This window comes from Delphinus delphis, chromosome 17 (assembly GCF_949987515.2).
Source record: "Delphinus delphis chromosome 17, mDelDel1.2, whole genome shotgun sequence".
NCBI classification, from domain to species: Eukaryota; Metazoa; Chordata; class Mammalia; order Artiodactyla; family Delphinidae; genus Delphinus; species Delphinus delphis.
This window is the reverse complement of record NC_082699.1, coordinates 49,634,678-49,647,144: the sequence shown is the minus strand read 5'-3', so window position 1 is coordinate 49,647,144 and position 12,467 is coordinate 49,634,678.

The window sequence follows — 12,467 nt, the reverse complement described above, 5'->3', positions numbered from 1 at the left end:
TTCCTTTCTGTAGGTAGTGAAAGAAAATGAAAAATATACTTTGTCTTCATCCCGGTTGTCTTTCTTCTTCCTTTCTCAGTAATTAATCTTAAGGTGGGTATGATTATCTGAACATCTTCATGCTATAGCATGCATACTAAGCATAATCATGAGACGGGCAGATTTTGATTTCACAGTAAAGACTATGATTTCCTACCCAAAGGTGTAGTTCAAAAACATATTGCATCCAGGATTCTTAATAGCAAGTGACAGAAACTCAACTCTAACTAACTTAGGCAAAAAAGGAAATTCCCTGGGCCATGTAACTCAGAAGTACAAGGGGTCGTTGGGCTTATCCGAGGCTTAACAATGTCAGCTAGAATGTGTTTCTCTCTCTCTCACTTGCTCTCAGCATTGCTTTCTGGTTTGGCTTCATTCTCCATCAGACTGTGTCCAGAGTGCAGTTCCAGCCCTACACAGATGACAAAGTTTGAGATCTTACAAAGAGAGCAAACCTTGTGTTCTGATGAGCAGATCAGTCTTTGTCAAAGGAGCCTGGTTGGCTAGCCTTGTGCATCCTCTAGGGGAAGAAACCTCTCAAAAGGAAATAAAGTATCCAGTCAGCGGAAGAAGGGATAAGGGATGCTTGCAAGATAGAAATAATAGGTATCCACCACAGGCAGGTTTCCCCATAGAACAAAAAGGACAGCAAGCCCGTGGTGGGATATCGGTTGATTTGAGTTATTCAGAAAAGAGCAAAAGGATAATGATGCTTAGAAGTGATTTTTCCTATCTCTTTTTAGGAAGAGGTGCTTTGATTTGCCTGCCTAAGGGTAGCAGTTAGTCCCTCTTTGTTGCCTTTTCATCTTGATTTCGGGGCCATAGATACTTCCAAGGTGATGCCACTCGTTAAAGTCTTCTAATGAGCCTTCAGTCAGCTGAGGCCTCCAGTAAATAATCTGTCTCTATGGGAAAAGGACATTTTCCATATTCTTAAAGCCCCTTCTTTCTTTTTTGATTTAACATGCCTGATAATTATGTAAACCATTTGACAATAAAAAGTGAGATACTTCTCTTTTGCCTCCAATCCTGAACACATAGAAGAGAAATGTTGACCTTCTTATAGTAAATGTATTATGTCTTCATATGGATCACTGCAATTCGCTTCTTCCCCTTTTTAGTATTTGTTTATGCATAAATGAATGCAATCGATGAATCACTTCATTCAAACTGCATTTTATAGTTATATTAAAATCATCAAATCCATACCTTTTCCTTAATCTTCCTCATTGACTTCTTTGCACATGGTCTTCTAAGGACTCTTCACTCAGCATTTCTCACACCACACCTTTTATTTTTATTTTTTTAACATCTTTATTGGAGTATAATTGCTTTACATTGTTGTGTTAGTTGCTGCTGTATAACAAAGTAAATCAGCTATACGAATACATATATCCCCATATCCCCTCCCTCTTGCATCTCCCTCCCACCCTCCCTATCCCACCCCTCTACGTGGTCACAAAGCACAGAGCTGATCTCCCTGTGCTATGTGGCTGCTTCCCACTAGCTATCTATTTTACATTTGGTAGTATATATATGTCCATGCCACTCTCTCACTTCGTCCCAGCTTACCCGTCCCCCTCTCCGTGTCCTCAAGTCCATTCTCTACATGTGCATCTTTATTCCTGTCCTGCCCCTAGGTTCTTCAGAACCTTTTTTTCTTTTTAGATTCCATATATATGTGTTAGCATACGGTATTTGATTTTCTTTCTGACTTACTTCACTCTGTATGACAGACTCTAGGTCCATCCACCTCACTACAAATAACTCAATTTCATTTCTTTATATGACTGAGTAATATTCCATTGTATATACGTGCCACATCTTCTTTATCCATTCGTCTGTCGATGGACACTTAGGTTGCTTCCATGTCCTGGCTATTGTAAATAGAGCTACAATGAACATTGTGGTACATGACTCTTTTTGAATTACGGTCTTTTAAGGGTATATGCCCAGTAGTGGGATTGCTGGGTCATATGGTAGTTCTATTTTTAGTTTTTTAAGGAACCTCCATACTGTTCTCCATAGTGACTGTATCAATTTACATTCCCACCAACAGTGCAAGAGGGTTCCCTTTTCTCCACACCCTCTCCAGCATTTATTGTTTGTGGATATTTTTTTAAACAACTTTATGGGAATATAATTGCTTTACAATGGTGTGTTAGTTTCTGCTTTATAACAAAGTGAATCCGCTATACATATATATATATATATATATATATATATATATATCTCCCCGTATCTCCTCCCTCTTGCATCTCCCTCCCACCCTCCCTATCCCACCCCTCTACGTGGTCAGAAAGCACCAAGCTGATCTCCCTGTGCTATGCGGCTGCTTCCCACTAGCTATCTATTTTACATTTGGTAGTGTATATATGTCCATGCCACTCTCTCACTTCGCCCCAGCTTACCCTTCCCCCTCCCCATGTCCTCAAGTCCATCCTCTACATCTGCATCTTTATTCCTGTTCTGCCCCTAGGTTCTTCAGAACCATTTTTTTTTTTTAGATTCCATATATATGTGTTAGCATGTTTGTAGATTTTTTGATGATGGCCATTCTGACCAGACACCACACCTTCTTAATCCACACTTCTGATTATTCCTCTTTTCCTAGTTCTCCTTTATCCCACCAGTGCAGTTCTTTGTCCTTCTCTTACACCCCTCTCCCATTTGCTTTCATTATCTATATACTTGTTTTTCCTCCCCCACTGAAACACAAGTTCATGGAGGATTGAAACTACGGCAAATTTATATATGTGTGTATTTTTATCTTCTTCATTGTTCGATAGATGTTCGCTGATGCATTAATGGATTGTAAAGGGAGGTGAATGTTTAGATCTGAAACAATGGGTCTAAGCTCGAAGTCCCCAGTTTCATGAACTGGAGAAAGGATGGAGGGGGCTGATGCTGGGGGTAGGATGCCATGGCATGTAGGCTTTGCCTGTCTCACCATTTTGTCTGGGGATAGCTCAGGATAGCCCCTTCTTCCCTCCTTGATGTTTTCTTACCAAACTTCTTGGTAACTTGAAGTTGGAATGCCTTCAGTATGATCTGTGCCACACTGCCAAGCATCTCTAATTTTCCCAATATTGACACTGACCACTGAGCATATTCTACCTCTATTACATAGAGAGAGCCCATTTTAGACACTTGGACACTGGGCTGCCTCTCCCTTGCACTTCTTTCATACTAAATTTGCTTTTAGAAAATCAGAACTAAATTAGGAATGTGAAGTCATTCATAATTGAGTTCTTTAAGAGAAATGGAAATATCATGATGGCTTCATTGAAGAGCTATTAAAAGCTTGTCTTTTTGATACCTGTTATTTTCCCATTGTGAAAAAAATGTATGAAATGGAGAATTAAATGGGAGTAATCAAAGTCATTAATGCCCAAATTATTCTTTCATTTCATGACCACAGATAAATGTCATAACAGATCAACTAGCGATATGCACTAAAGATATAAATGTGCATTTCCCCCTCTCTCTGCACTTCAAGGCTAAAACTGCTCTAGGTAATAGTCATGGGACATTAAGGATGCTCATAGTATATGTGAATCAAAGATACTTCTTGACTAAAAGACTTAGCTCTGATGGCCCTTTCCTCTGGGAAAAAGAATGTGGATAATTATGCACTTCAAATATCAGGCTGCTCTTTTCTTGCCTCTAATTCTAACACAAACATGACTTAGTTATTGAACAAGCAGCAAGGTCTTGTTACAGCTGCAACACTTTTCACTTCTCATTGAGTCCAATGCTACCATAATAAATATTCTTAACATGTGATCTCAGATTTTCAAGTATTGTCAAGAAATTCATGACCATTAATTTATTTCCATAATACATTTGAATAAAATAGGTACAAAATACTAACCTGCATCAGTTAATAATAATAATATCCAACATTTATCGGTATTTCTATGTCTCACTCTCCAGTAGGCACTCACTTTGCACACTTTTTATCATTTAATTCTCATAGCCATCCAGTGAGGTAGTATGTTACTTGGCATCTTTTTAATTGTACATATAGAAATCCAACCTAAACTAGTTTAGGTGAAAAGGGAGATTTTCTGGCACAATAGTGGTGCCCCCCAGAAGGCAGGGGGCTTCTCTGAACCTCAGGGTGTGGAAATACTATCATGATGCTGTCCATTTCTCATCAACTTCTCTCTCCTGTGTCAGCTTTATTACCCACCTTGCAGACAGCCTTCCTTACAACCTGCATAGTCCAAGGATCCCTCCTTTAAATATATATTGAATCTATTCCACTTGTTTTAGCTTTAAAATTCCCAGCAAACTTAGTGACTTGCTTCCATAGAATAGAATATGGAAACGGAAAGTAGCAACCTTCTCGTGGATACCGCCTTAACCAAGTGATGAAGGTTAACGTCACCAGTGATGTCATGTGGATTTTTTTTTACCTCCTGATACAATGTGATAAGAAGGGCACTCATCTCTGTAGAATTATTTCCCCAAAGTTACAATTCTACAAAATATCAAACTCAAAATGAGTGGCATTCTGTAAAGTACCAGAATGGTATTCCTCAAAACTGACAGTCATAAAAGACAAGGAAAGGTTAAGAAACTGTCACATACCAAAGGAGACCAAGGAGATATGACAGCTAGTTGTACCCTGGATTGGGTCCAGGAACAAAAAGAGGAAATTAATGCAAAAATTAATTGGATCTAGAGTTTAGATAATAGTAATGAGTCACATGCCTACATAATACAATATTTGGCTGTTATAAAATTATATCAGCAAGATCCAGGGGAAGGAAAGCGTGTGTGTGTGTGTGTGTGTGTGTGTGTGTGTGTGTGTGTGTGTGTGTGTGTGTGTGTGTGTGTGTGTGTGTGTGTGTGTGGTTGCTAGCCCAGGGAAGAAAGAGGGACATAATTTATCAATGTGGGGGTAATTATCAGAGACTCTGCGTTTGATGTACAAGCTTCAATAGGTGGGAAATGTTCTAATGGTTTGTTCACTTGCTTATCTAAATCCTGGTCTTGACAGGTACTATACTGAATGAAGTTGAGATGCTAGAAGTTCCTGTGTATAATATAAAGGGTATGTGAGAGGTTATGGAGCTAGGGATATTAGAGTGACATTATCAAGGAGGATTGGCTTACCTACTCCCTACTGGTCCCTGAGAAGAGTATTCTTCCATCAAGACACTGACCGATGCATTGTCTCTCCTCTTTGGCCACGAATGAAGGTAGGAGATGTTGACATTGAAATGGTTTCTAGGATTTAATGGAAATAAAGGATTATCAGGGTGGAGGAGGCAGGTAGCAACTTAACCACCGGAGTCAAGGTGGGTGATTCTCATAGTGGATGATAAGGCTGAAATGGTCATAGAAAGTGGGACACACAGAGATCTTTGGAATTGGCTAAAAAGTCATGGTCTCTTTTGGACTGGATACTTGGGTATCACACTAAGGTCCTACTTCATCTACAGGTAATTTCTGTCATGGTGAAAATGGACTTGACTTAAATCACAGTAGAAAAATCATGGCTCTTCACTTAATTTCCAGACCTGAGTTAGAACACTGGAGTCTGGGTACACTCAGAGAGGGATCCTCCATCACAAGTACTTAATTCTTTCTCCTCATTTTTCCCCAAAGGACCTGCAATTATTTACCAGAGTGACTATCATAGGAAAAGGGAAATACCCAGATCTTTCTGGGGACTGTTGCATTCTAATTCTAGCCCAGAGCACACTGTGGTCCACTGGCAGGGGATAAATAGAAATTCTGTTCTTAATCAGTGTCACAAGGGGCGCTGTGGTTCTGCAAACCCATTCTGTACTTAATTTTCCCCTTCCTGAGTGAAGAGTTAGAATACGTATACTCCTCAGCAGCTGTTATTAACTCTCTGACTTTACCATGCAGGCTTTCAAGGCAGAAAATCACCCCTCAAAACACACAAACAAACCAAAATACTCCCCAAAGACCTAGACCTTAACCTCCCTAGCAAAGTAATAAGAAGTGAGCCAAAGCAACATCACGTGGCTAGAGGAATCATAGAGAAAAGTGTTACCAGCGAACACTTGAAGGTTGCAAGGGTAGTGACTGCAATCACATCCCCCATTTAACTCACCTGTTTAATTTATGCACAAGCTCTATGGATACTGGAAAAAGGATTCTCAAAAGCTTAATTAGGTGATTGCACCAACTGCAGTTGATTTTTCAAAGGTGACGTCATTACTGGAACAACTCAAGACAGCCCCTGACACCTGGTATGCATCTATTTATTGGCCAGATGTGTTTTTCATTGTCTCTATAAACACAAAACTGCAGAAGGTATTCAATTTCTTTATTTGATAGAAAAGCAGGACAACTTACTGTCTTGTCTCAGGGCAAGATCAACCCTCTGGTTCTGCACCATAACATATAATCCAGAGGTCCCTTGACTACGTCATCATCCCCCAGGTTTCACGCTGGACAACTACACTGATGACACTCTCCTAGTGGGATCTGGTGATCAGAAAATAGGAGGTGTACTAGTTGCCTTGATAAGACATCCGGGAGATAGGGAGTTAGATTCAGATAAAAATTACATATATGGAAGTATGTATTTATGGATATATGTACTTATTATCCAGTTATTTATTTAATGTTGCTCCTCTTGACTAGAATGTACGTTCCAAGAGAGTAAGGATTGTGTCTACCTTGTTGATCACCATATTCCCAGCACAATCTTGGCACCTAGAATAAATGAATGTTCAATGGATAGATATGTTCTTTAATGCACACCCTCTCGTAAAGAATAGTGAGAATTTTATAACAGCTATCTTCTTCAGCTAGAGATGAAGTTTTTACTGCTAGACATTATAATTCAGAAAGGTTTTGAATTGTGCTAAAACAAGATTGGATGTGAAATCATTTGGAGGATGAAGCATGGTTTGGAATAGGTAATAAACATTATAAATGCCCTTACATCTCAGTGACTTGTGTTTGAAAGAATTTCCATTTATGAAAAAGGACAGAATAATTACTTACTTAAAGAGATGCTAAGAAGATACTGGTCACATAGGGCAATTATGATATTCTTTTGTGTATTTGTTGTTCGTTTTACCACTTACTATTGAGCAAACAGTTTGTGAAACACCAAAATGATGCATATTTAATAAGACAGGAGGTCAAGGGAACAAAAGAAAGAAGAAAAAATGAAACATCAGTAAGACACTATTTTATATCAAATTTTTAAAGACGTCATTAAGGAGGGAAATATGTAATGTTTTTGGCTTATCCAAATAATGGTTGGTGAAAATTTTTGGTTTTTACTGTTAAAATTAAAATTGTGTTGATTTGAAGCTTCTAGGGTAAGATGGAATGAGAAGAGACTCCTTCCTCAATAACAAATATGCTATTTCCCTGTTATGCTAACAGAGAAAAATCTACACAGGAAACCAGGAATGGCTCACTTACACGCCATATTTTGCTACTGCAGTTCAGATGCATTTGCTTCGCCTACCCACCTCCCATCATCTTTCTGGAATCACTAATACCCCATCCCCACCACTCAGAGGTGGACTGGATGCTCTTCCTAAATACTCTCAATTTATCCTATCCTACTCATTCCTCTCTAATACTTCATGGTTGCCGTTGACTAATTTCTCATCTGATACCCTAATTGAGAGAAGGGGTATATCTTGTTTCAGATAATACCTCCAACACTTGCACAGTGCCTAGGCACAAAGTAGCCTCCAGTAAATATGGATTGAATGAACAAGGACACTCTCTCTACAGAGCATTGTCCCAGATTTGAGGGAGGAGGAACTGATCTTGATGATATTTTTAATTCAGAGAAGCAAATGTGGAGGTGAGGATTGACCATGAAGTTAAAAGGCCCATATCCTGGACTTACACTTTCTTCTGAGGACCCATTCAGCACCAGGAGAAAGCCTTGTATTTTGACTGTAGTGCAAACTCTTGTACAAGAGAGGAAGGAGTGCAGTGAGAGGGTTTTTGAAGGCATTCCCTGTTGTAGCTATAGAAATAATCAAGTTCTTTCCTCCACTTCCAGAGGTTGTTAAAAAACCTTTTTTTTTTCTTTTAGGGTTGGTACTTTTTATGTCCTGTCTGCCCCAAGACTCTAAGGCCCTATATTTTTTAATATTGTAAATAGCATTGCTATTTTAATTTTGTTTTCAATTGTTTGTAGCAAGTATATAGAGATGCAGCTTCTTTTGTATATTAATCTTGTATCCTATAAGCTAACTTATTAGTTCTTAGTAGCCTTTTAATAGATTACTAAGGATTTTATATGTAGAATATCCTGTCATCTGCAAATAGACAGTTTTACTTCTTTCTTTCCAATGCACGTCTTTTTTTTTTTTCTTTCCTTAATGCTGTGGCTAGAAACTGAATTACAGTGATGAATAGAAGACATGCTTGCCTTTTCTCAATCAAATAGAGTATAGCCTTAGGTATACCATCAAACATATCATGTAGTATGATATTTTGTCAGTATTAAAAATGTATTATGAATTGTGAAATACATTGATCGAGCTTTTGAAATCTGGATCTAACTCTTCAACAGAGGCTATAGTGGAATAGTTTCTCCTGGAATAATATTAATAACACCTATTAGTCACTGAAAATGTATGAGTTTCCAGTCTAGTTCAGTGGCTAACAGAGGAGATGGTTTTATCTAATCCTTACAGTTACCTTAGGAGGTAGTTACTTTTATGTCTCAGAAATGTTAAATAAATATCCTAAAGTCACAAGATCACTTATTGTAGAAATTCAAAGCCTAAGCTGTGTGACCTAAGGCCAATGCGTATTTTTTAAAAACCACCATACTGTGCTGCTTCCTAGAAAACTAACTGGTTGCCAACATTGCCTACGTAATCTACTTGAAGATGTGCTATGGAACAAAAGAATGATGACTAGGAAAAATAATCCCTCGAGAATGATGAAATTTTAGTCACAAAGTGTTGGCATTAAAACTATTTAGATATATAGAGCTAACTCTAGGTAGTTGTTCTACATATGGTTACAAAGTTAATTTTAAATGTGTTTTTTACCAGGAAGATACAACATGTAGCAGAAATAGATGACAGAGATTACAATTATATAAATGTTCCATTTTCTATGAAAGAGCATTTAGAACATTTTGGTCTTTCAGATAGATAATGGAAAGAATGAACGAATAACAAACCAGAATTCTGAAGTGGCGATCTCTGGATGGTGAAGTTATGTCTAATTTATCTCATTATAATTTTCTATATTTTTTAAAACAATAAGAAAAACTTTACTATAAAATTATATTTCCTTTTTGATGCCGTGAAAGACTCAAAGCACTTGAAATATGTAGCCGCTATGATTTTTATTCCAAAAATGCATCTGTGCAGGAGATGTTTCCTTTGAGTCAACTTAATCCAACCAAATCTCCCAGCCTGCAGGGCTAATGGGAATTGTAGCCTTAGATACACCTTGAACTCTCCCTACAACAGAACTCTGCAACAGCCCTGAATGTTGTATTGGCAACCCATCATCTGAAGGTCCTACTTTTCATTGATCTTCACTGGTTACTGCTCAACTAGCTGGTGTCCAGGAAGATCTGGGTCCTTGAAGGTCAAAGAGCTCTCACTATCTTGCCACCTAGCATGTAAGAAACTTTGCCATTTTCTTGAGGTCCTGCCCTTCATAAAATTTATGGTTCTCGGGCTTCCCTGGTGGCGCAGTGGTTGACAGTCTGCCTGCCGATGCAGGGGACACAGGTTCGTGCCCCAGTCCGGGAAGATCACACATGCCGCGGAGCGTCTGGGCCCGTGAGCCATGGCCGCTTAGCCTGCGCGTCCAGAGCCTGTGCTCCACAACGGAGAGGCCACCACAGTGAGAGGCCCGCGTACCGCAAAAAAAAAAAAAAAAAAAGTATGGTTCTCTTCTGCTCACTGGGCTAGAAGGAGCTCGTCCTCTCTCTGCTCTTTCCCTCAACTCCCTCAAAGCACTTACCTCTCTTCCTTTTCCCTTGTGGGATAATTCTCTTTTCAGTTAAGGTTTTCACAAAATAGGAAGAGATTTTGTCTTTGGACATTAAAAAAAAAAAAAATCTCCATTTTGTTCTTTCTGATGAGTAGACAGCCAAAGATTTTTGGCAGTTAGTGGCAGAGAAAAACTTTTAGCTAGGTGCTGGAGTTGAAAGGAGCTCACAGCCCAGTTGGGAAGATACACCACCCATATGGATAAATAATCAGACAGAGAGAGCCAATGCATAACTTAAGTACAAACCGGTGCTCCTGGTTTTATTGTCCTCTCTTTCGCAATGTCTTTAAATCTTTTCTACATCGTTTTACTTCTCCCTCCTTTATCTGGGCTTTTCCCCCCGCCTCATGTCCTCAGTCAGTATCCTCAGTCTTTTCCCCCACATGGAGGCGGACAGATTTCCTCCTTCCTACACAGTTTACTCATTGGGTATGTCAGAGAGATTTCGTTTTTCTCACAAGGCAAATCAGAATTTTGAAATGTCAGGTAGACAGATGTGTTAAATGTTCTTTCAGGTAGAGGAAGAGAGAGGTGAACTAAATTCACAACAGAATTTAGTTCTATTATGTTCTAGTGAGTATAAATCTTATAAATTACAGTTCTGAATTATTTCAGTAAAACTCTGTCCTTTTCAAGGTTTCTCAAGAACACCCCCTTGTTAAAAAAGTAAAGCGATACCACAACACAGTTGGCTTGCTCTCTCATTTCATCCTCTGAGTTGTCAATTTTATGCCTACTTCTTTCTTCTCTAAATGTGCCTTCTTTAATGAAAGGAACCTAAGTCTTTCCTAAACAAGCTAGTTTGTCCAGTACAGCATAATCTCATCTAGCTTTTCTAGTCACCTCAGTGTCTGTCTTTTTAATCCACCAGAGAAAAAAAATGTAGAGGAAGACAAAGAATAAGGAAATATATAACTATTCACAATCCTCTAATATCAGAAGATTGGAATGAAACACAGAGAAAGCCATTTAACCCCTTTCTTTCCCCCAAATATTTCCTTATGCTCACCTTTCTTATGACTCACTGTGATAATTTTAAAGCAGACATTGATTCTTAACATTTCCTATTTTCAAGAGCTCAAGAACACATGAACAGTGTATACTAAATTTATATTGAAATATGCTTCACTGTCGTGAGCTGAAAGAAGCTTTCTCCTTGGACATCACAGGTTTTGTGTCAAAAGACTCGGGTTCTAATTCTCACTTCTCTTCCTAGACAAGTGATGTTATAGAAGTGACAGCTACTCTGTGTTTCAGTTTCCTCATTAGTAAGAAGAGGAAAAGAATAGCATCAAGTTCCCAGGATTGTTGTGAGGGAAAGAAGAGGTACTACAATGGTTGCAGAGTCTGTAATATAGAAAGTACATATTTGGAATTTTAAAATGCTTTCTTGAATATAAAGTAAAAGAGAAACTAGTTTATGAATCATATTTCGAGGTTTGGGATTTGTCTATACGTTTTCCTCTCTTTGGGTGTATATCAGATACCAAGAGGCAGTACCCGAGGAGCTTTGGGGAGAGCCTTTTGAAACTAGCAAAGTTCTTTGCAGTGCCCTCTGCCTAACATATGAGTTGCTTCTACCATTTCTTGACTTTGACTTCCGCTCATAACCTAACTTTAATATCTTTTGGTGTTTTCCATTCCATTCCAAATGGTCAGCTGCCCTTTGCTACCCTTTATTTTCCCCTCCTGACTTTGCGTGTGCTTGCCCAGGACAAATAGCTTTGCTCTTCTTGCCTTTAGAAATTACCCTGGAAGTGTTGTCCGGCAGAGTTCAGGACTGTGCTCTCCAAAGGAGCTTGGGAGGTAATTTGAAAGCCGTTTTGGAGGCAGAGCTAAGGGATCAAGTGTTGGTAAGACAATAATATTAAAGGCTAGCACTTTATAACTAGCTTTTTGTACTTGTTTACTTATTGGATTCATTTAGTTCTTTTCCACAACATAAAGCAAGTTTCTGAAAATTCTTCACTCCTAAAATGCAAAAGAAACCCTATTTGAATTTTAAAAGACAACAAAAGGCTTAGAGTGGTACTAAGATAGTGTTTGCACTGACTACATTTGTTTATTCTTCCAATTTTAGGTAAGAATTTAATAAAGGAAATGCATTAGATGCTGTGTGGGTACAAAATTGAATCAGATGTAGACTATGTCTTAAGAAGCATTACATGTTGAATAAGAACAAAAATGTTAGAAAAAAGTGAAATATTAGAGAAATAAAGTCTCATGGGAGTTTAAAGGAAGCGGAGATTATTTCTAGCTGCAAAAATCCAGAAAGCCTGCATGTAGGAGGTAGTTGTCTATTTCTCCTTTCATTGTAAATTGGTATTTTGTCATGGAAAACAAATTCAGTGAAGGCTAAGAAATGCCAAAGGATAAGTACAAGGAAATAAATGTAATGGAATAAAACTTTTACCTCCAAAATTTAGCAATGGAAAGGTGAA